This window comes from Hyla sarda, chromosome 3 (assembly GCF_029499605.1).
Source record: "Hyla sarda isolate aHylSar1 chromosome 3, aHylSar1.hap1, whole genome shotgun sequence".
Taxonomy (NCBI): Eukaryota; Metazoa; Chordata; class Amphibia; order Anura; family Hylidae; genus Hyla; species Hyla sarda.
The window spans coordinates 114,361,607-114,386,658 of record NC_079191.1 but is presented as its reverse complement, the minus strand read 5'-3'; positions in this window follow the sequence as shown (position 1 = coordinate 114,386,658).

Here is a 25,052-nt window from a genome sequence, read left to right as displayed (position 1 = left end):
AATAATATTCGAATTGCGAATATTCGCGAGCAACACTAGTGCTGAATATGTCAGCACTATATATAAAATAAATAGACAACCAATTATCTGGCTTGTATAGCATCAACATATTCCACAGAGCTACAACTGGAAAGAGTAATAATCCAAAACAACAATCGAGCAATAAAAAATACATTAAAATCCATAACGTTTATTCCAAAATTATTAAAAAGTCCAAAACAGCATCAAAAATGTAAACATACAAACTCCTCTAACCTACATGTTTCAAGTGCGTCTGCACTCTTAGTTATGGCTCATGTAAGCACTAGGAGGGAGATTTATCAAAACCTGTGCAGAGGAAGAGTGGTGCAGTTGCCCATAGCAACCAATCAGATTGCTTCTTTCATTTTCCACAGGCCTCTTTAGAGGCCTGTGGAAAATGAAAGAAGCAATCTGATTGGTTGCTATGGGCAACTGCACCACTCTTTCTCTGCACAGGTTTTGATAAATCTCCCCCTAGGTGAGCTGAATTCTTTTCTTTCTTACTAAACTGGAAATAAAGGCCTGCAATCTCCTCTTTACATCTCAGAAATTTTGTAACAGAGCCATGTAACTGTAAATACTGATGCATTAAATAGCTTGATTACTCAGATTTGATACATTTTAATAATTTGCTCCTTGCATCTCTTTACTGGCCTATAAATAGGTTTATATTTACAACTAGGTATTTTAGTGCACAAATAAAAGCAGTGTGAGGAATAGGAGGAACATCTGCTTGCAGATTTAATAAAGTATGAAAGTATGTTAGAAGAGGGAGAAATTCTCACAGCAGAATGAAATTCTCATGTAAAGATATAAATTTAAGCTCATGGGTCATAATAGGATGATTTATAGTTTTTGTACTTTTATTAGAAGAACAATATGTTCAATGTTCCTCTATTTTTTATAAAAGGCCTGCCTAGCTAAAACTGATATATTTTGACAATCCAATTTTCAATTGTAGCCAGCGCAGCTTTAGAAAACCCCAGTGACCAGCTGTTTTTGCCAGGGGATGTTGCTGGTTATATACGATACATTGTGCTGTTGGTTGCATGCCCGAAGGCCAGTGCAAGGATTTTTGTCACCCTAGACAAAACCTCATTTTGCCGATCACAACATTGCCTTAGGCTGTGTTCCCCCTTACATCACCCCCATAGTATATTATGCCCCTCACATTACCCTTTTAGATTATGCCCTTCACATAGCTCCCATAGTATATTTTACCCCTCACATTGCCCCTATAGAATAGTATGCCCCTTAACCCCTACAGGACCCATGACGTAACGGTACGTCCCGACACCCTGGGTCTTAAGGACCAGGGACGTACATTTACGTCATGGGCAGTTCTAGTCCCCGCCGTGCGCCGGACGGGGATCGGAGCGGGATGCCTGCTGAAATCATTCAGCAGGCATCCCGTGCAAATGCCCAGGGGGGTCATCAGAACCTCCCATGTCGGCGATCCCGGCAAATCGCAAGTGAATTCACACTTGCGATTTGCGCAATTCCGGGTCATTATGGGTCTATAGTGACCCGGTGACCCGGAATGTAAGGGGGATCGCGGGTGTCTAAGACACCCACGATCCCCCTGAAGGCATAGGAGTGAGGTGGCACGGGTGCTACCCCTCCTATCCCTGCTATTGGTGGTCTAGACGCGACCACCAATAGCAGATCGGGGGCGGGGGGGGGTTACTTTCGTTTTCCCCGTCCTGCCCTCCCACAATAGGCGGGGCAGGACGGGGAAATGACGGGGACCAGCGCCGAAGATCCACTTACCGATCCGGGCGGGCGACGGAGGCTGCGGGCGACGGAGATCGGCGGGCGGTGATGACGTGCGGTTGGATCCGACGGAAGCCTGTGAGTTGCCTAGCAACATCTGGAGGGTACAGTTTGAGACCATTATACAGTGGTCTCTAACTGTAGCCCTCCAGATGTTGCAAAACTACAACTCCCAGCATGCCCAGACAGCTGTTTGGGCATGCTGGAATATGTAGTTTTGCAACAGCTGGAGGGCTACAGTTTGAGACCACTATATAGTGGTCCCTAAACTGTAGCCCTCCAGATCTTGCAAAAACTACAACTCCTAGCATGCTCAAACAACTGTTTGCTGTCAGGGCATGCTGGGAATTGTAGTTTTGCAACAGCTGGAGGACCACAGTTTGGAGATCACTTTGCAGTGTTCTCTAAAACTGTAGCCCTCCAGATGTTGCAAAACTGCAAATCCCAGCATGTCCAAACAGCAATCAGCTGTCTCGGCATGCTGGGAGTTGTAGTTGCGTACCTCCAGCTATTGCACAACTACATCTCCCAGCATGCCCTTCGACGATCAGTACATGCTGGGAGTTGTAGTTTTGCAACAGCTGGAGGCACACTGGTTAGAAAATACTGAGTTAGGTAACAGAACCTAACTGAAGGTTTTCCAACCAGTGAGCCTCCAGCTGTTGCAAAAGTACAACTCTGTCAGTACATGCTGGGAGTTGTAATTTTGAAACAGCTGGAGGTTTGCCCCCCCCCCCCCCCCCCCCATGTGAACGTACAGGGTACATTCACACGGGCAGGCTTACAGTAAGTTTAATGCTTCAAGTTTGAGCTGCGGTAAAATTTTTCGCCGCAGCTCAAACTTCTAGCGAGAAACTGACTGTAACACGTCAGTGTGAATGTACCCTAAAAACAATACACTACACTAACAAATGATAAAGGGTAAAAAACTACATATACACCCCTTACACTGTCCCCCCCAATAAAAATGAAAAACATATTGTATGGCAGTGTTTCCAAAACGGAGCCACCAGCTGTTGCAAAACAACAACTCCCAGCATTTCCGGACAGTCAGTGGCATGCTGGGAATTTAGCAACAGCTGGAGGCACCCTGTTTGGGAATCACTGGCGTAGAATACCCCTATGTCCACCCCTATGCAATCCCTAATTTAGTCCTCAAATGCGCATGGTGCTCTCACTTCGGAGCCCTGTCGTATTTCAAGGAAACAGTTTAGGGCCACATATGGGGTATCTCCGTACTCGGGAGAAATTGCACTACAAATTTTGGGGGGCTTTTTCTCCTTTTACCCCTTATGAAAAGGAAAAGTTGGGGCTACACCAGCTTGTGTGTGTAAAAAAAATAAAAATTTTTACACTAACATGCTGGTGTTGCCCTTTACTTTTTATTTTCACAAGCGTTAAAAGGAAAAAAAGACCCCCAAAATTTGTAACGCAATTTCTCCTGAGTACGGAGATACCCCATATGTGGGCGTAAATTGCTCTGTGGGCGCACAACAATGCTCAGGAGTGAGAGCGCACCATGTACATTTGAGGTCTAAATTGGTGATTTGCACAGGGGTGGCTGATTTTACAGCGGTTCTGACATAAACGCAAAACAATAAATACCCACATGTGATCCCATTTTGGAAACTACACCCCTCACATAATGTAATAAGGGGTACAGTGAGCATTTACGCCCCACAGGTGTCTGACAGATTTTTGGAACAGTAGTCCATGAAAATGAAAAATTTTATTTTTCATTTGCACAGCCCACTGTTCCAAAGATCTGTCAAACGCCAGTGGGGTGTAAATACTCACTGCGCCCCTTATTAAATTCTCTGAGGGGTGTAGTTTCCAAAATAGGGTCACATGTGGGGGGTTCCACTGTTCTGGCACCACGGGGGGCTTTGTAAACGCACATGGCCCCTGACTTCCATTCCAAACAATTTTTTCCCAAAAGCTCAATGGCGCTCCTTCTCTTCTGAGCATTGTAGTGCGCCAGCAGAGCACTTGACGTCCACACATGGGGTGTTTCCATACTCAGAAGAGATGGGGTTACAAATTTTGGGCGGTCTTTTCTGCTATTAACCCTTGCAAAAATGTGAAATTAGGGGGGGAAACACACATTTTTGTGAAAAAATATATATTTTTTTACATATGCAAAAGTCGTGAAACCCTGTGGGGTATTAAGGCTCGCTTTATTGCTTGTTACGTTCCTCAAGGGGTCTAGTTTCTAAAATGGTATGCTATGTGTTTTTTTTGCTGTTCTGGCACCATAGGGGCTTCCTAAATGTGACACACCCCCCGAGCAAAATTTGTTCTCAAAAAGCCAAATATGACTCCTTCTCTTCTGAGCATTGTAGTTCACCCGTAGTTCACTTCAGGTCAACTTATGGGGTACCTTCATACTCAGAAGAGATGGGGTTACAAATTTTGGGGGGGTCTTTTCTGCTATTAACCCTTGAAAAAATGTGAAATTTGGGGGGAAACACACATTTTAGTGAAAAAATATATATATTTTTTTTACATATGCAAAAGTCGTGAAACACCTGTGGGGTATTAAGGCTCACTTTATTCCTTGTTACGTTCCTCAAGGGGTCTAGTTTCCAAAATGGTATGCCATGTGTTTTTTTTTTTTGCTGTTCTGGCACCATAGGGGCTTCCTAAATGCAACATGCCCCCCAAAAACCATTTCTGAAAAACGTACTCGCCAAAATCCCCTTGTCGCTCCTTCGTTTCTGAGCCCTCTACTGCGCCCGCCGAACACTTTACATAGACATATGAGGTATGTGTTTACTCGAAAGAAATTGGGCTACAATTTCTACTCCTTTTACCCCTTGTAAAAATGCAAAAATTGGGTCTACAAGAAAATGCAAGTGTAAAAAATGAAGATTGTGAATTTTCTCCTTCACGTTGCTGCTATTCCTGTGAAACACCTAAAGGGTTAAAATGCTGACTGAATGTCATTTTGAATACTTTGGGGGGTGCAGTTTTTATAGTGGGGTCTTTTATGGGGTATTTCTAATATGAAGACCCTTCAAATCCACTTCAAACCTGAACTGGTCCCTGAAAAATATTGTGTTTGAAAATTTTGTGAAAAATTGGAAAATTGCTGCTGAACTTTGAAGCCCTTTGGTGTCTTCCAAAAGTAAAAACATGTCATTTTTATGATGCAAACATAAAGTAGACATATTGTATATGTGAATCAAATTTTTTTGGGGGGAATATCCATTTTCCTTACAAGCAGAGAGCTTCAAAGTTAGAAAAATGCTACATTTTCAAATTTTTCATCAAATTTTGAGACTTTTCACCAAGAAAGGATGCAAGTTATCACAAAATGTTACCACTTTGTTAAAGTAGAATATGTCATGAAAAAACGATCTCGGAATCAAAATGATAACTAAAAGCATTCCAGAGTTATTAATGTTTAAAGTGACAGTGGTCGATGTTCAAAAAATGGCCGGGTCCTAAGGTGTAAAATGGCTGGGTCCTTAAGGGGTTAAAGAACCCATATTATTAATCAGTCACCAGGATTACGGGATGAACATCGTAATTCCACTGCTTCATTTCCTACAACACGTGTTGGAAACAATGGCCGGTCAGGGCAAAGGAGATGTGGCACCTACATCTCATGGCCACATGAGCCCTGTGGGGGCTGAACTGGAGGATCAGGGGGAGGGGCACAGTGGAGCACAGTTTACATTTTGAGATGGGAGCTTTTTCTAGTCATCTGACAGGAGAGGAGGAGCAGCCAGAGGAGCTAGAGGGTTATGAGGAAGGCTAGATTGAGGACCCAGACACACTTTGGCAGTATGCAGTGGAGATGGAGGCAGGGAGTTCCTCCGAGTCACTTGCACAAATGGCACGATGCTTGCGTAGTGACAGCTGAATTGTCACCATTCGACAATGGGATGACTTCTGGCTCTCCACCATATTGGACCCTCACTACTGCCACAAAATAGGGGCCTTTTTTACACCTGAGAGGGAGGACAAATTGACCTACTACAGGGACATCCTACATAGTCAGTTGGCCAATGCCTTCATCTATCCTCTCGCAGGTCTGACTCGGTGGGCCCTCTGCACTCAACTTTCACTGCCATGGCTGCTGGGAAGCGGTGGGGTCGCAGAAGCAGTACCGGCCCCATCAGCAGCAGCCTGAGTCTACAGTCACTGATGGGTACCTTTCTTCACCCGCATAGTGAAGCAGAAGGTTGACCTGGAGCAGGAGCAGGACTTGAATCAGCAGATGGAGGCATACCTTGACATGTACATGCCAACACACCTTGAAGATCCGCTGGACTTCTGGGCAGCCAAACTTGATTTGTGGCCGCAAATAGCAGAGTTTGCCCTGGAAAAGCTGTCCTACCAAACCAATGGTTTCCAATCAGAGCGGGTGTTTAGTGCGGCTGGAGCAACAGTTCCCCCAAGGAAAACTCGTCTGTCCATGAAAAATGTGGAGAGAATGACCTTTGTGAAGATGAATCAGGCATGGATCAGAAAGGATTTCCACCCATCAATGCCTGATTTATTAGAGTAGATTGATCATGGTGCCACACCAACACTTCACAAATATGTATAGTGTCAAACAGATTTAAGGCGCTACTGCCCAGTTACAAACATTCCTCCGCATCATACCTTTTTTCACCCACCTTCGTCACAGGATACTGGTATTGCCACCCACCGCACCACTTTGTCACCAGGTCACTTTCAGGACTCCTGATGCTACTGCTGCCACCTCCAGGCTGTCTCATTCTGCCACCATATGGTCTCCACATTCTTCTGCCAACTCCAGGCTGTGACATTCAGCCACTATATGGTCTCCTCATATGCAGCCAACTCCAAGCTATGCCATTCAGCCACTATATGCTTTACTCATGCTGCCGCCAACTCTAGGCTGTGCCATTCAGCCACTATATGTTTTACTCATGCTGCCACCAACTCCAGGCTGTGCCATTCAGCCACTATATGTTTTACTCATGTTGCCACCAACTCCAGGCTGTGCAATTCAGCCACTATATGTTCTACTCATGCTGCCGCCAACTCCAGGCTTTGCCATTCAGCCACTATATGGTCTCCTCTTCTGCCACCAACTCCAGGCTGTGCCATTCAGCCACTATATGTTCTACTCACGCTGCCGCCAACTCCAGGCTGTGCCATTCAGCCACTGTAGGTTCTACTCATGCTGCCACCAACTCTAGGCTGTGCCATACAGCCACTATATGTTTTACTCATGCTGCCACCAACTCCAGGCTGTGACATTCAGCCACTATATGGTCTCCTCTTCTGCCACCAACTCCAGGCTGTGCCATTCAGCCACTATATGTTCTACTCATGCTGCCGCCAACTCCAGGCTGTGCCATTCAGCCACTGTAGGTTCTACTAATGCTGCCGCCAACTCCAGGTTGTGCCTTACAGACACTATATGTTATACTCATGCTACAGCCAACTCCAGGCTGTGCCATTCAGCCACTATATAGTCTCCTCTTCTGCCGCCAACTCCAGGCTGTGCCATTCAGCCAATATATTTTCTACTCATACTGCCTCCAACTCTAGGCTGTGCCATACAGCCACTATATGTTTTACTCATGCTGCCACCAACTCCAGGCTGTGCCATTCAGCCACTATATGGTCTCCTCATCTGCTGTCAACTCCAGGCTGTGCCATTCAGCCACTATATGTTCTACTCATGCTGCCGCCAGCTCCAGGCTGTCCAATTCAGCCTCTATATGTTCTACTCATGCTGCTGGACCTGGGACATTACCTACATTTTTTTTATGATAACACTAGCTACCATAAATCTTCAATTTACATTTTAAAATAAATTTTAATCTTAGGGATTGGGAGGCCCTATGGTCTCCTCATGCTACCAGGAGCTGCAGGCTGTGTCATTCAGCCACTATATGGTTTCCTGATTCTGCTGGGCCTGGGACATTACCTACAAATTTTTATGGTAGCACTAGCTACCATAAATCTTCAATTTAAATTTTAAAAATCATCTTTTAAACTTAGGGATTGTCACGATTCGGCTGGCTGGAGGTGGATCCTCTGTGCCAGAGAGGGATTGGCGTGGACCGTGTTGGTGGACCGGTTCTAAGTTGCTACTGGTATTCACCAGAGCCCGCCGCAAAGCGGGATGGTCTTGCAGCGGCGGTAGCAACCAGGTCGTATCCACCAGCAACGGCTCAACCTCTCTGACTGCTGAAGATAGGCGCGGTACAAGGGAGTAGACAAGAGCAAGGTCGGACGTAGCAGAAGGTCAGGGCAGGCAGCAAGGATTGTAGTCAGGGGCAACGGCAGGAGGTCTGGAACACAGGCTAGGAACACACAAGGAACGCTTTCACTGGCACAATGGCAACAAGATCCGGCGAGGGAGTGCAGGGGAAGTGAGGTATAAGTAGGGAGTGGACAGGTGAACACACTGATTAAGCCTGCTGCGCCAATCAGTGGTGCAGTGGCCCTTTAAATTGCAGAGACCCGGCGCGCGCCCTAAGGAGCGGGGCCGCGCACGCCGGGACAAGACAGACGGGGAACGAGTCAGGTACGGGAGCCGGGATGCGCATCGCGAGCGGGCGCCTCCCGCATCGCGAATCGCATCCCGGCTGAGAGAGATATTGCAGCGCACCCGGTCAGCAGGTCTGACCGGGGCGCTGCAATTGCGAGGATGCTGCGAGCGCTCCGGGGAGGAGCGGGGACCCGGAGCGCTCGGCGTAACAGTACCCCCCCCCCCCTTGGGTCTCCCCCTCTTCTTGGAGCCTGAGAACCTGAGGATAAGACTTTTGTCTAGGATGTTGTCCTCAGGTTCCCAGGATCTCTCTTCTGGGCCACAGCCTTCCCAATCCACCCAAAAATTTTTTTTTCCTCTGACCGTCTTGGAGGCCAGAATCTCCTTCACGGAGAAGACGTCAGAAGAACCGGAAACAGGAGTGGGAGAAACAAGTTTGGGAGAGAAGCGGTTAATGATGAGTGGTTTAAGGAGAGAGACATGGAAGGCATTGGGAATACGAAGAGAAGGAGGAAGAAGGAGTTTGTAAGAGACAGGGTTAATCTGGCACAAGACTTTGAAAGGACCAAGATAGCGTGGTCCCAGTTTGTAACTGGGGACACGAAAGCGGACATATTTAGCGGAGAGCCATACCTTGTCTCCGGGAGCAAAAATGGGGGGAGTTCTTCTTTTCATATCGGCAAATCTTTTCATCCGGGATGAAGCCTGTAAAAGAGAATTTTGGGTCTCTTTCCATATGGTGGAAAGATCACGAGTCACTTCATCCACAGCGGGCAAACCAGAGGGCAAGGGAGTAGGGAGGGGGGGAAGAGGGTGACGGCTGTACACCACGAAAAATGGGGACTTAGCAGAAGATTCGGAGACTCTGAAGTTGTATGAGAATTCGGCCCATGGTAGAAGATCTGCCCAGTCATCCTGGCGGGAGGAAACAAAATTCCGTAAATAGTCACCCAGGACCTGATTAATTCTTTCTACTTGCCCATTGGATTGGGGATGATAAGAAGAAGAGAAGTTTAATTTGATCTTGAGCTGTTTACAGAGGGCCCTCCAGAATTTAGACACGAATTGGACGCCTCTATCCGAGACGATATGCGTGGGCAAACCGTGAAGGCGAAAAATGTGTACAAAAAATTGCTTTGCCAACTGAGGCGCTGAAGGAAGACCAGGAAGAGGAATAAAATGTGCCATCTTGGAAAATCGATCAACGACCACCCAAACAACTGTGTTGCCACGGGATGAGGGCAAGTCTGTAATAAAGTCCATACCAATCTGTGACCAAGGCTGTTCGGGGACAGGCAGAGGATGAAGGAGGCCAGCAGGCTTCTGGCGAGGAGTCTTATCCCGGGCACAGACAGTACAGGCCCGTACAAAATCAACAACATCCGTCTCCAGAGTCGGCCACCAATAAAAACGAGAGATGAGTTGCAAGGATTTTTTGATGCCCGCATGGCCTGCGAGGTGGGAGGAGTGTCCCCATTTGAGAATCCCGAGACGCTGGCGTGGAGAAACGAAGGTCTTCCCTGGAGGAGTTTGCCTGATGGAGGCTGGAGAAGTGGAGATCAGACAGTCAGGAGGAATGATGTGTTGCGGAGAGACCTCTACTTCAGAGGCATCAGAAGAACGAGAGAGGGCATCGGCCCTAATGTTCTTGTCAGCAGGGCGAAAATGAATTTCAAAGTTAAAACGGGCAAAGAACAACGACCACCTGGCCTGGCGAGGGTTCAGTCGTTGGGCAAACTGGAGATAGGAGAGATTCTTGTGATCAGTGTATATGATAACTGGAAATTTTGATCCCTCCAGCAGGTGCCTCCATTCCTCAAGCGCCAATTTAATGGCCAGTAGTTCTCGATCCCCGATGGAGTAGTTTCTCTCCGCCGGAGAGAAGGTCCTAGAAAAAAAACCACAAGTAACAGCATGCCCGGAAGAATTTTTTTGTAGAAGGACAGCTCCAGCTCCCACTGAGGAGGCATCTACCTCCAATAGGAAGGGTTTAGATGGGTCAGGTCTGGAGAGCACGGGGGCAGAAGAAAAGGCAGACTTGAGATGTTTAAATGCGTCTTCCGCTTGGGGAGACCAGGACTTGGGATTGGCATTTTTCTTGGTTAAAGCCACGATAGGAGCCACAATAGTGGAAAAGTGTGGAATAAATTGTCTGTAATAATTGGCGAACCCCAAAAAACGTTGGATAGCATGGAGTCCGGAGGGGCGTGGCCAATCTAAGACGGCAGAGAGTTTATCTGGGTCCATTTGTAGTCCCTGGCCAGAGACCAAGTATCCTAGGAAAGGAAGAGATTGACATTCAAAGAGACATTTCTCCATTTTGGCATAAAGTTGATTGTCCCGAAGTCTCTGAAGAACCATGCGGACATGCTGGCGGTGTTCTTCTAAGTTGGCAGAAAAAATCAGAATATCGTCCAGATAAACCACAACACAGGAATATAGGAGATCACGAAAAATTTCATTAACCCCTTAAGGACCGGAGGTTTTTCCGTTTTTGCATTTTCGTTTTTTGCTCCTTGCCTTTAAAAAATCATAACTCTTTCAAATTTACACCTAAAAATCCATATGATGGCTTATTTTTTGCGCCACCAATTCTACTTTGTAATGACGTCAGTCATTTTGCCCAAAAATCTATGGTGAAGCGGGAAAAAAAATCATTGTGCGACAAAATTGAAAAAAAAACGCTGTTTTGTAACTTTTGGGGGCTTCCGTTTCTACGTAGTACATTTTTCGGTAAAAATGACACCTGATATGTATTCTGTAGGTCCATACGATTAAAATGATACCCTACTTATATAGGTTTGATTTTGTCGGACTTCTGGAAAAAATCATAACTACATGCAGGAAAATTAATACGTTTAAAATTGTCATCTTCTGACCCCTATAACTTTTTTATTTTTCTGTGTATCGGGCGGTATGAGGGCTCATTTTTTGCGCCGTGATCTGAAGTTTTTAACGGTACCATTTTTGCATTGATAGGACTTATTGATCACTTTTTATTCATTTTTAAATGATATAAAAAGTGACCAAAAATGCACTATTTTGGACTTTGGAATTTTTTTGCGCGCACGCCATTGACCGAGCGGTTTAATTAATGATATATTTTTATAATTCGGACATTTCCGCACGCGGTGATACCACATATGTTTATTTTTATTTTTATTTACACTGTGTTTTTTTTTTTATTGGAAAAGGGGGGTGATTCAAACTTTTAATAGGGGAGGAGTTAAATGATCTTTATTCACTTTTTTTTTTCACTTTTTTTTTGCAGTGTTATAGGTCCCATAGGGACCTATAACACTGCACACACTGATCTTCTATGTTGATCACTGGTTTCTCATAAGAAACCAGTGATCAACGATTCTGCCGGATGACTGCTCATGCCTGGATCTCAGGCACTGAGCAGTCATTCGGCGATCGGACAGCGAGGAGGCAGGAAGGGGCCCTCCCGCTGTCCTGTCAGCTGTTCGGGATGCCGCGATTTCACCGCGGCTATCCCGAACAGCCCACTGAGCTAGCCGGGATGCTTTCGGTTTCACTTTAGACGCGGCGTTCAACTTTGAACGCCGCGTCTAAAGGGTTAATAGCGCGCGGCACAGCGATCAATGCCGCGCGCTATTAGCCACGGGTCCCGGCCGTTGTTAGAGGCCGGGCCCGACCCGCTATGACGCGGGGCCACGCCGTGGCCCCGCGTTATAGATCGGGAGTGGACACATGACGTTCCAGTACGTCATGTGTCCTTAAGGGGTTAACAAAGTCTTGGAAGACGGCAGGGGCGTTGCACAGGCCAAAGGGCATGACCAGATACTCAAAGTGTCCATCTCTGGTGTTAAATGCAGTCTTCCATTCGTCCCCCTCCCTGATGCGGATGAGATTATAAGCCCCTCTTAAGTCCAGTTTGGTAAAGATGTGGGCACCTTGTAGGCGATCAAAGAGTTCCGAGATAAGAGGTAAGGGGTAGCGGTTTTTTACCGTGATTTTATTAAGTCCGCGGTAATCAATGCAAGGACGTAGGGAGCCATCTTTTTTGGACACAAAAAAAAATCCAGCTCCGGCAGGAGAGGAGGACTTGCGGATAAACCCCTTTTTTAAATTTTCCTGGATGTACTTTGACATGGCAAGAGTCTCTGGAGCAGACAGAGGATAGATTCTGCCCCGGGGTGGAGTAGTACCCGGGAGGAGGTCAATAGGACAGTCATAAGGCCTGTGAGGAGGTAAAGTCTCAGCTTGCTTTTTGCAAAAAACGTCAGCATAGTCCATATAAGCCTTAGGAAGACCGGATACAGGGGGAACCACAGGGTCACGGCAGGGAGTACTGGGAACCGGTTTAAGACAGTCCTTGTGACAAGAAGTACCCCAGTTCTTGATTTCTCCTGTGGACCAATCAAGGGTTGGGGAATGGCGTTGAAGCCACGGTAATCCAAGAAGAATTTCAGAAGTGCAATTGGAGAGGACCAAAAATTCAATTTTTTCGTGATGAGGTCCGATGCACATTAGGAGAGGTTCCGTGCGGTAACGCACGGTACAGTCCAATCTTTCATTGTTAACAGAATTGATGTAGAGGGGTCTGGCGAGACTGGTCACCGGGATGTTGAACCTGTTGATGAGAGAGGCCAAAATAAAATTTCCTGCAGATCCGGAATCCAAGAAGGCCATAGCAGAGAAGGAGAAGGTAGAGGAAGATATCCGCACAGGCACAGTAAGGCGTGGAGAAGCAGAGTTGACATCAAGAACTGTCTCACCTTTGTGCGGAGTCTGCGTACGTCTTTCCAGGCGGGGAGGACGGATAGGACAATCCTTCAAGAAGTGTTCGGTACCGCCACAGTACAGGCACAGATTCTCCATGCGGCGTCGTGTCCTCTCTTGAGGTGTCAAGCGAGACCGGTCAACTTGCATAGCCTCCACGGCGGGAGGCACAGGAACGGATGGCAGAGGACCAGAGGAGAGAGGAGCCGGGGAGAGAAACCGCCTCGTGCGAACAAAGTCCATATCCTGGCGGAGCTCCTGACGCCTTTCGGAAAAACGCATGTCAATGCGGGTGGCAAGATGAATAAGTTCATGCAGGTTAGCAGGAATTTCTCGTGCGGCCAGCACATCTTTAATGTTGCTGGTTGGGCCTTTTTTAAAGGTCGCGCAGAGGGCCTCATTATTCCAGGATAATTCGGAGGCAAGAGTACGGAATTGGATGGCGTACTCGCCAACAGAAGAATTACCCTGGACCAGGTTCAGCAGGGCAGTCTCAGCAGAAGAGGCTCGGGCAGGTTCCTCAAAGACACTTCAAATCTCCGTGAAGAAGGAGTGTACAGAGGCAGTGACAGGGTCATTGCGGTCCCAGAGCGGTGTGGCCCATGACAGAGCTTTCCCAGACAGAAGGCTGACTACGAAAGCCACCTTAGACCTTTCAGTAGGAAACTGGTCCGACATCATCTCCATGTGCAGGGAACATTGCGAAAGAAAGCCACGGCAAAACTTAGAGTCCCCATCAAATTTATTCGGCAAGGATAATCGTAGGCCGGAAGCGGCCACTCGCTGCGGAGGAGGTGCAGGAGCTGGCGGATGAGATTGTTGCTGGAGGCCTTGTTGCGACAGTTGAGACAGCTGGTGGCCTTGTTGCGCTATCTGTTGCGACTGCTGGGCGACCACCATGGTGAGGTCGGCGACAACTGGCAGCGGGGCTTCAGCGGGATCCATGGCCGGATCTACTGTCACGATTCGGCTGGCTGGAGGTGGATAATCTGTGCCAGAGAGGGATTGGCGTAGACCGTGTTGGTGGACCGGTTCTAAGTTGCTACTGGTATTCACCAGAGCCCGCCGCAAAGCGGGATGGTCTTGCAGCGGCGGTAGCAACCAGGTCGTATCCACCAGCAACGGCTCAACCTCTGTGACTGCTGAAGATAGGCGCGGTACAAGGGAGTAGACAAGAGCAAGGTCGGACGTAGCAGAAGGTCAGGGCAGGCAGCAAGGATCGTAGTCAGGGGCAACGGCAGGAGGTCTGGAACACAGGCTAGGAACACACAAGGAACGCTTTCACTGGCACAATGGCAACAAGATCCGGCGAGGGAGTGCAGGGGAAGTGAGGTATAAGTAGGGAGTGCACAGGTGAACACACTGATTAAGCCTGCTGCGCCAATCAGTGGAGCAGTGGCCCTTTAAATTGCAGAGACCCGGTGCGCGCGCGCCCTAAGGAGCGGGGCCGCGGGCGCCGGGACAAGACAGACGGGGAACGAGTCAGGTACGGGAGCCGGGATGCGCATCGCGAATCGCATCCCGGCTGAGAGAGATATTGCAGCGCACCCGGTCAGCAGGTCTGACCGGGGCGCTGCAATTGCGAGGATGCTGCGAGCGCTCCGGGGAGGAGCGGGGACCCGGAGCGCTCGGCGTAACAGTCTCCTCATGCTGCCGCGAGCTGCACGCTATGTCATTCAGCCACTATACTGTATGGTCTCTTCCAATGGCTGCCGCCAATTCCATACGATGTCATTCTGCCAGATTATGGTCTCCTCATGCTGCTGCCATCTCTAGGCTCTGTCATTGTGGCATCATGTGATTCCTTGTTTGTTTGGGTTTTGTGGTCATACAGTATTAGTTCAAAGTAAACATCGGGACATTAAACTTAGGAATATAATTTAAATCTTAAATTTAAATTTTAAAGAATCAATGTAATCGATGTAAAGATGTAATCTTTCCAGACTGAGGCCCTATTGTTCTCGCCATCATATTACCTGTTGAATTATCATAAGAATCCAATGAAATAGCTTGGAGCAAGAACAATGAACCATAACTGATTAAATGAAACATTCGCACTTTCACAGTCAGAAAGGCGCTGAGAGGGGGTGGAACAGGTGGTATCTTGCCTGCCGGAGGACCACCAGCTCGATTTTTTTTCAAGTGCGCCAGGTCTTACGTCGACTGCAGAGAAATGTCTCTTTGAAAAGACGAGTCTTCCTTTCCTGAGTTACATTGTCTCTAGCAAAGGCCTCCAGATGGATCCAGTCAAGTTGTCTTCGGTACTCAATTGGCCACGACCTTCTGGCATTCGGGCCATACGTTTTTTAGGATTCACCAATTATTGTAGACAGTTCATTCCACATTTCGCCTCCTTGATTGGTCTGATTGTGGCTCTCATTAAGCTTGCCTTAGAAGAGTGGTGTCACTTATTGGAAGGATCTACTCATCCTGTCAGTATCTACACGGACCATAAAAATCTTTTATATCTTTAGTCCGCACAGCATCCGAACCCTCGGCAGGCCAGATAGTCTCTTTTCTTTTCCCGGTTTAACTTCTTTATCCATTTTCGACACGCGGACAAGAATGTTAGAGCTGATGCTCTCTCTAGAGCTTCTGATGTAAAAGGTCTGGACTCTACTCCTTCGACATATTGTTCCTCCTGAACGAATGATTACAGTGGCACCTATTGTTCTTCAGCAAGTTACTCCAGGAAAGTCTTTTGTGCCTCCTCGTCTGAGACGCAAAGTGTTCTATTGGAGACATTCTTCTTTACTAGCCGGACATCCTGGAGTATGCAAGTCCATTCAATTGATCACCCGATATTACTGGTGGCTAAATCTGGAACATGATGTCACTGATTTTCTACATTCCTGTACGACCTGTGCCTGTAACAAGTCTCCTCGGCTCAAGCCTGTGGGACTTTTACTTCCTTTGCCTATCCCGGAGTGCCCTTGGTCTCACATTGCTATGGACTTTGTCACCAATCTGCCTCCTTCCTGCAAAAACACAGTCATTTGTGTGGTTGTTGATCGTTTTTTCAAGATGCCTCATTTTGTGCCCCTCCCTGGACTTCCTTCAGCTCCACAACTGGCAGATCAATTCCTTCGGCATATCTTTTGTTTGCATGGCCTTCCATCTCACATTGTCTCTGATCGTGGGGTTCAGTTTGTTTTCAAATTCTGGTGGGCTCTCTGCTCTCGTCTGATGTTCAAGCTTGACTTCTTTTCTGCATACCACCCCCAATCTAATGGATCAGTGAATCTGTCCAGTAAATCAGATTCTCTGAGATTATCTTCATCATTTTGTTTTGCTCGACAAGACAATTGGGCCAACCTGCTTCCTTGGTCAGAGTTTTCATATAACCACCGGGACTCTGAAGCTACTAAAACGTCCCCGTTCTTCATCATCTACGGCCGTCACCCTCATCCTCCTCTTCCTGTTCCTTCTGAAGTACCTGCGGTGGATATTCTGTTACAGGACTTTTATTGTATTTGGCAAGAAATTTAGCGCTATTTAATTCTTGCATCCACCTGCATAAGTCGCAGGCTGACAAGAAGAGAAGACCTCCTCCGATCTGTTCACCTGGAGACGAAGTCTGGTTGTCCGATTGGTTCCGTCCGATCAGGTAGGACTCTATGATACCTTAAACTACGTCTGATGCGTTCTAATTTTCCCCTCTATGCTTTCCCTCCCTCTTCTCTCCCCCCGAACCTTTTTCTTTCTTTTTTTCTTCTTTTTTTTTCTTCTCCCATTTATCTTCTCCTCTTTTCTTTTCTATTCTTTTCTTCACCCTTTCTCCTTTAGTTTCCCCCTACCTCTCTTGAATCTCCTTTGTCTTCACTGGCTCTCTGCTACACTGCTGGTGATGTTGATTTTTGGATTTTTTTGACTTGTTGTAGTTTGATTTATAAGTGAGTCTGGACCCGGTGGGACACTTACTGCCCCTATCTGCTAGAGTGCTTATATGATGTATGGTTCGGAATATTGTCATGATTACCTACACTGGTTGACTTAATCACCTTGTTTGTTTGTGCCATGTGGGCTTTATTGCCTAACCAGTGTTTACATTTACTGTATTGTATTGTTTATTGTATTTTCTTTTTGCACCTTATGTTGAAAACTTCAGTAAACTTTTACTTATGAAAAAAAAAAAAGTCTGGTTGTCCTCCAAGTATATTCATTTTAAGATTCTCAGCTACATATTGGGTCTTTCTGTTCTCATTTGGAAATCATTCCATGTCTCTCTCCTCAAACCCATTATTCTTAATAATTTATCTCAATGGGATGTCTCTTCCACTACTGTCTCTGGTTCCTCTGACATCTTAAGGATAATTTGGCCATGAAGATTGGCAGAGGAAAACACTTCTTCTTGGTGGATTGGAAGGGCCTCTGGGCCTGAAGAAAGATCTTGGAAACCTGAAGAGTAGATACTGGACCAATGTCTGATTTATCAGTTGCTGCGGCCCAAAAAGAGGGGGAGACCCAAGTGAGGTACTGTTACAGAGAGTGCTGCGGTCAGACTTGCTTACCGCAAGCAAATCCATGTCCCTGATGCTGGGACCGCTGCGGTTCACATCCCACGATGCAAATGTATGTGACTGCTGGGTCTCCCCTAACCTCCTGGCTGTTCAGTCTCTGCTCCCCGTGTCTGCCGGCGTTCACATCCCCACCTCCTAGGGTGGGTGCGTGCCAGCTCTTTCCAATTTAAAGGGCCAGCGCACCATTGATTGGTGCTATTGGTGCTAGTCTCATTTGACCCTATTTAACCCCACACTTCCCATAATCCTTGACGGATCTTTGTGCCTAGTTTGGCCAATGGAAAGCTTTTACCTGTGTCTTGTCGCGTATCTGACCCCTTGCTATGTGTCCTGACCTTGCTTCTGTGCTGCCTGCCTTCTGACCTTCTTGCTACTTGACCTGACATTGCTTCATTGCCGCCAACCCAGACCTCCTGCCTGTCCTGACTTTGTCTGTGTCTGTACCTTCCTGTGACACGTTATACCACAGCTGCGTGAGGGGACGAGTCGTACCAAGGGTAACGACCTGGGTGCCGCCTGCCGCAGCAAGTCCATCCCGCTTTGTGGCAGGCTCTGGTGAAAACCAGTGGCACCTTAGACTCCACTCCCTGGTACGGCCCACACCATCTTCCTCAGGTCAGTGGATCTACCTTACCACAGCCTTAACAGATACACAGTTTTATACAAGATTATAGGGCTATTGTTTAAGCCTGGGGCTCGCGATAAACTAAATGTTTTGCCAAAGTTCGCTCATCTCTTATTACAATGTAGTAACATCTCATTCTGCTAAAATTAATTAACAAACTTCTGTTTGATAACTTCTAGGGGCTATTTTCAAGAATATATTAAACAGAATTCTTGAATTATTAAATATGTACCTTCTTGTTATAATTCTCACAATTTGTATTGTAGAAATTGTTTTTCCTTTTGCCTATGGGTTATGTCAGAAAAATTTAATTTTAAGCCCTTTTTCCTTCTGACAATTAAAAATGAGGCATCAGCCATGAAAGAAGACACGATAAAAACAAGCAATCTCCAGGTAGCAGAGCGGGATCAATGGAAGCGCTGAGACCAGATAAGAAGTTAAAAGGATTTATTTCCCATGATGCAACGCGTTTCACGGTCACCCGCTTCCTGAGGAAGCGGGTGACCGTGAAACGCGTTGCATTATGGGAAATAAATCCTTTTAACTTCTTATCTGGTCTCAGCGCTTCCATTGATCCCGCTATGCTACCTGGAGATTGCTTGTTTTTATCGTGATTCTATTTCAGCGGGACGAAGCTGCAGAGACCCTTTGATGATACACCCTGTTCTATTGTACTTGGTTGGAGTACAACCTTATGTGGTAAGCGCAATTCACACTTAGCGTTACCAACTCACCTTTGGTGTTACACTACGGAGCGCATCCGTTTGTGCTTTTTTTTTATTTCAATGAAAGAAGACAGACTGACATTTACCAGAGCAAAAAAGAAAGCAAATAATAATAATAAAAAATAGTTAGAGTTGAACAAACTTTCAAAAATTCATTTCAGTGTGCTTGCCGAACTTTCTGAAAAAGTATGGTTCACGGCGAAAAGGTTCTCTGGGAACCTGCAATGAAATAAGCTCCAAAACACATGTATTACACTGCCTAAGAGCTCTTAAACCCTGTTTAACACTGCAAGGGTCACCTAGGTTTATGCAGCTTTATTTTAGTGTTAATAAATTTAAAAAATCTGCGAGCGAATTAAACAAGCTCTTAGTAACCATAGGCTAAAGCATGTTGTCCTAACTGAACCTTAAAATTACTTTAAAACTATTCTAATACATTCCTAGCAGTGTTATACAGAGATTTAGAGCCCTTGGGCAGTGTTAAGGACATGTTTAGGGTCTTATTTAACCCCTTACAGACATGTCTACACAGTTTAAATGATATCCAATTTGCATAGGTTTTATTTTACTACTTTTAAAAATAATAACTTTTTGTATGAAAATGAGTATGCTTAAAAATGTCCTCTTCTGACTGCCATAACTTTTTTATTTTTCCATTTATAAGTACTCATTTTTTGCGCCGTCATCTGTAGTTGTTATCAGTATAATTTTTGTTGTTATGAGACTTTTTTATTGCTTTTTATTCCTTTTTATAACATATAAAAATGGCCAAAAATGCACAATTTTGGACTTTAATATGTTTTTTTGTGTACATCAAGGAGCCAGGTAAGGGATCTCATGCCTTTCAGCTGATCAAGATGTTGCAATCAGCCCACTGAACTAGCAGAGATGAGGTTTTTCTAGTTTTGGACTCCACAATCAACTTTCATTGCAGGATCTAAAGGTTAAATGCTAGACATTGGCCTGATCGGTGGTTTCCATCATTATCCGTGGGTCTCAGTTGCTGATAACTTAGCTTCCGAGCGTGCTTCATACAGCAGGAGCCAGCAATGGGTGTAAATGTACATCTATTGTCGTTAAAGGGGTACTCCGCCCCTAGACATCTTATCCCCTATCCAAAGGATAGGGGATAAGATGTCAGATCGCCACGGTGCCGCTGCTGGGGAGCCCCAGGATGCCCGCTGAGGCACTGCGCTATCATTACAGCACAGAGCGAGTTCGCTCTGTGCGTAATGACGGGTGATACAGGGGACGGAGCCACGTGACGTCATAGCTCCGCCTCTCATGACATCACGGCCCGTCCCCTTAATGCAAGTCTATGGCAGGGGGCGTGACGACCGCCGCGCCCCCTCCCATAGACTTGTATTGAAAGGGGCGGGCTGTGATGTCCCGAGGGGCGGAGCCGTGACGTAACGATGCTCCAGCCCCTGTATTGTGCGTTATTACGTGCAGAGCAAACTCGCTCTGTGCTGTAATGATAGCGCAGTGCCGCAGCGGGGATACCGGGGCTCCCCAGCAGCGGCACCATGGCGATCTGACATCTTATCCCATATCCTTTGGATAGGGGATAAGATGTCTAGGGGCGGAGTACCCCTTTAAGGGGTTTAATTGTCTGTTCACAACAAACTAGTTTGACCAGCGCCAAACATCTCTACTAATGCAATACTAATGCAATGCGTGGCCACTCCTCCATTCATTCTCTGCCTAGATGCAGGAGAGTAATAGGAATTATTCCTATTCCTATTCCTGAACTAGGAATAGGTTCAGGTCTCACAGGTAGGAACAAAAACTATTAGATATTTATGTCACATCCTGTGGATAATCAGTTCAACTTTGCAAATAAACCTAATGCTGTCATGTATGATCAAGATACTTGCTTAGGTAAATATTAGAAAATGACCTGCTTGATGTACGGCAGATGCAATTTGATCCACGTCCACATTGCATAGATTAAAGTGATATATATAGCAGGTTGGAAAAAAATATATAAATATATATGTGTGTGTGTGTGTGTGTGTGTGTGTGTATAAAAAAAAAAAGATTTTGAAACATATTTTGAAATAATTCAAATGTTTTTTTTTTTTTTTTAATTGGTTACGATGATCCCAATACACAGAGCAGTACTTTATATGGGAACAATTATATAGCTTTTAGATATGATTTATTTAGTGGTAGAATTTATATTCCACAGCTGTTTTTAGAGCCCTGGTGAATTGATGGTCTATATCAGGCAGAGGTAACCTTCGGCACTGCAGATGTTTTGAACTACATCTCCCATGATGCTCTTACAGCCAAAATGCTGCCAAAGCATCATGGGAGACGTAGTCCAAAACATCTGCCTTGCCGAAGATTGCCTATGCTTGGTCTATATTATCTGTTTCTTTTCTTCCCTGGCAAAACTTCATTCATGGTTTCATTGCTGTTACATAATCATCAGTTTACTATTTTTCTCTTTAGGATCCTTCTCCTTAGTCTGTATTTGCTGCCTCCAAAGATGTCTGCCTTTTGTCTAATTTTTTTCTCACTCTAACACCAAGAGGCATTCAAGCATTGGATGACCCTGGCCTTGGATCACACACTGTGGTTACTTTCTTTCCTATTTACTACTCATGTTAAAGGGGTACTCCAGTGGAAAACATTTATTTTTAACCCCTTGGGGACGGAGCCCATTATGACCCTAAGGATGGGAGCATTTTTTGCAAATCTGACCATTGTCACTTTAAGCATTAATAACTCTGGGATGCTTTTACTTATAAATTTGATTCTGAGATTTTTTCGTGACATATTCTACTTTATGTTAGTGGTAAATTTTCGTCAATACTTGCATTTTTCTAACTTTGAAGCTCTCTGCTTGTAAGGAAAATAGACAGTCCAAATAAATTATATATTGATTCACATACACAATATGTCTACTTTATGTTTCCATCATAAAGTTGACATGTTTTTACTTTTTGAGGACATCAGAGGGCTTCAATTTCTGCAGCAGCAATTTTCAAATTTTTCGCAAAATTTTCTAAATCTGAATTTTTCAGGGACCAGTTCAGGTTTGAAGTGGATTTGAAGGGTCTTCTGGTTAGAAATACCCCATAAATGACCCAATTATAAAAACTGCACCCCTCAAAGTATTCAAAATGACATTCAGTAAGTGTGTTAACCCTTTAGGTGTTTCACAGGAATAGCAGCAAAGTGAAGGAGAAAATTCAAAATCTTCATTTTTTACACTTGCATGTTCTTGTAGACCCAGTTTTTGATTTTTTACAAGGGGTAAAAGGAAAAAAATCCTCTCAAAATTTGTAACACAATTTCTCTCGTGTAAGAAAATACCTCATATGTGTATGTCAAGTGTTCGGTGGGTGCAGTAGAGGGCTCAGAAGGGAAGGAGCAACAATGGGATTTTGGAGAGTGAGTTTTTCTGAAATGGTTTTTTGGGGGCATGCCCCATTTAGGAAGCCCCTATGGTGCCAGGACAGCAACCCCCCCCACATCGCACACTATTATGGAAACTACACCCCTCAAGGAATGTAACAAGGGGTACGGTGAGCCTTAACACCCCACAGGTGTTTGACAACTTTTTGTTAAAGTCGGATGTGTAAATGAAGAAAAAAAATTCACTAAAATGCTGTTTTTTCCCCAAATTTAACTTTTTTACAAGGGGTAATAGGAGGAAATGCCCCCAAAATTTGTAACCCCATTTCTTCTAAGAATGGAAATACCCCATGTTTGGACGTCAAGTGCACTGCGAGCGAACTACAATGCTCAGAAGAGAAGGAGCGCCATTGAGCTTTTGGAGAGATAATTTGTTTGGAATGGAAGTCGGGGGCCATATGCGTTTACAAAGCCCCCTGTGGTGCCAGAACAGTGGACCCCCCCCACATGTGACCCCAGTTTGGAAAGTACACCACTCACGGAATTTAATAAGGGGTACAGTGAGTATTTACAACCCACTGGCGTTTGACAGATCTTTGGAACAGTGGGCTGTGTAAATGAAGAATTACATTTTTCATTTTCACTGACCACTGTTCCAAAAATCTGTCAGACACCTGTGAGGCGTAAATGCTCACTGTACCCCTTGTCACATTCCGTAAGGGGTATAGTTTCCAAAATGGGGTCACATGTGGGTATTTATTTTTTGGGGTTTATGTCAGAACCGCTGTAAAATCGGCCACCCCTGTGCAAATCACCAATTTAGGCCTCAAATGTACATAGTGCCCTCTCACTCCTGAGCCATGTTGTGCGCCCACAGAGCATTTTACGCCTACATATGGGGTATTTCCGTACTCAGGAAAAATTGCTTTACAAATTTTCGGGGTCTTTTTTTCCTTTTACCTCTTGTGAAAATAAAAAGTAAAGGGCAACACCAGCATGTTAGTGTAAAACATTGGTTTTTTTACACTAACAGGCTGATGTAGACCCCAACTTTTCCTTTTCATAAGGGGTAAAAGGAGAAAAAGCCCCCCAAAATTTGTAGTGTAATTTCTCCCGAGTACGGAGATACCCCATATGTGGCCCTAAACTGTTTCCTTGAAATACGACAGGGCTCGAAGTGAGAGAGCGCCATGCGTATTTGAGGACTAAATTAGGGAATGCATAGGGGTGGACATAGGGGTATTCTACGCCATTGATTCCCAAACAGGGTGCCTCCAGCTGTTGCTAAACTCCCAGCATGCCTGGACAGTCAGTGGCTGTCCGGAAATGCTGGGAGTTGTTGTTTTGCAACAGCTGGAGGCTCCGTTTTGGAAACACTGCCGTACAATACGTTTTTCATTTTTATTGGGGGGGACAGTGTAAGGACGTGTATATGTTGTGTTTTACTCTTTATTAGGTGTTAGTGTAGTGTAGTGTTTTTAGGGTACATTCACACTGGCGGGTTACGGTGAGTTTCCCGCTAGGAATTTGTGATGCGGCGAAAAATTTGCCGCAGCTCATACTTGAAGCAGGAAACTTACTGTAAACCCGCCTATGTGAATGTACCCTGTATGTTCACATGGGGGGGGGGGGGGGGCAAACCTCCAGCTGTTTCAAATCTACAACTCCCAGCCATTAACTGACAGACCGCGCATGCTGGGAGTTGTAGTTTTGCAACAGCTGGATGCACACTGGTTGGAAAACCTTCAGTTAGGTTCTGTTACCTAACTCAGTATTTTCCAACCAGTGTGCCTCCAGCTGTTGCAAAACTACAATTTCCAGCATGTACTGATCACAGAAGGGCATGCTGGGAGATGTAGTTATGCAACAGCTGGAGGTACGCAACTCCCAGCATGTCGAGACAGCTGTTTGCTGTTTGGGCATGCTGCAATTTGCGGTTTTGCAACATCTGGAGTGCTACAATTTAGAGACCACTGAACAGTGATCTCCAAACTGTGGTCCTCCAGATGTTGCAAAACTACAACTCCCAGCATGCCTAGACAGCAAAACAGCTGTGTGGGTATGCTAGGAGTTGTAGTTTTGCAAGATCTAGAGGGCAGTATAGAGATCACTGTGCAGTGGTCTCTAAACTGTAGACCTCCAGCTGTTGCAAAACTACAACTCCCAGCATGCCCACACAGCAAACAGCTGTCTGGGCATGCTGAGAGTTGTAGTTTTTGCAATATCTGGAGGGCTACAGTCTAGAGACCACTATAGTGGTCTTCGACTGTAGCCCTCTAGATGTTGCTAGGCAACTCACGTCGCATCCAACTCCGTCGCATCCAGGGAGCCGTCCTCTTCTGCCGCACGTCGCCCGCAGATCTCCATCGCCGCCCACCGATCACCGTCGCTCCGCTGCCTCCGGACGAGTAAGTGGACGTCGGCGCCCGTTCCTCTTTCATTTCCCCGTTCTGCCCCGCCTATTGTGGGTGGGCAGGACGAGGAAAACGAAAGTAAAGCCCTCTGCCCCCGATCTGCTATTGGTGGTCGCGTCTAGACCACCAATAGCAGGGATAGGAGGGGTGGCACCCGTGCCACCTCACTCCTATCGCTTCAGGGGGATTGTGGGTGTCTTAGACAACCACGATCCCCCTTATATTCTGGGTCACTGGGTCACCATAGACCCATAATGACCCGGAATCGGCGCAAATCGCAAGTGTAAATTCAGTAGCGATTTGCGCCGATCGACGACAAGGGGGGGTCTAATGACCCCCCTGGGCATTTGCCGTTGATAGATATCAGCAGTCACCCCGGTC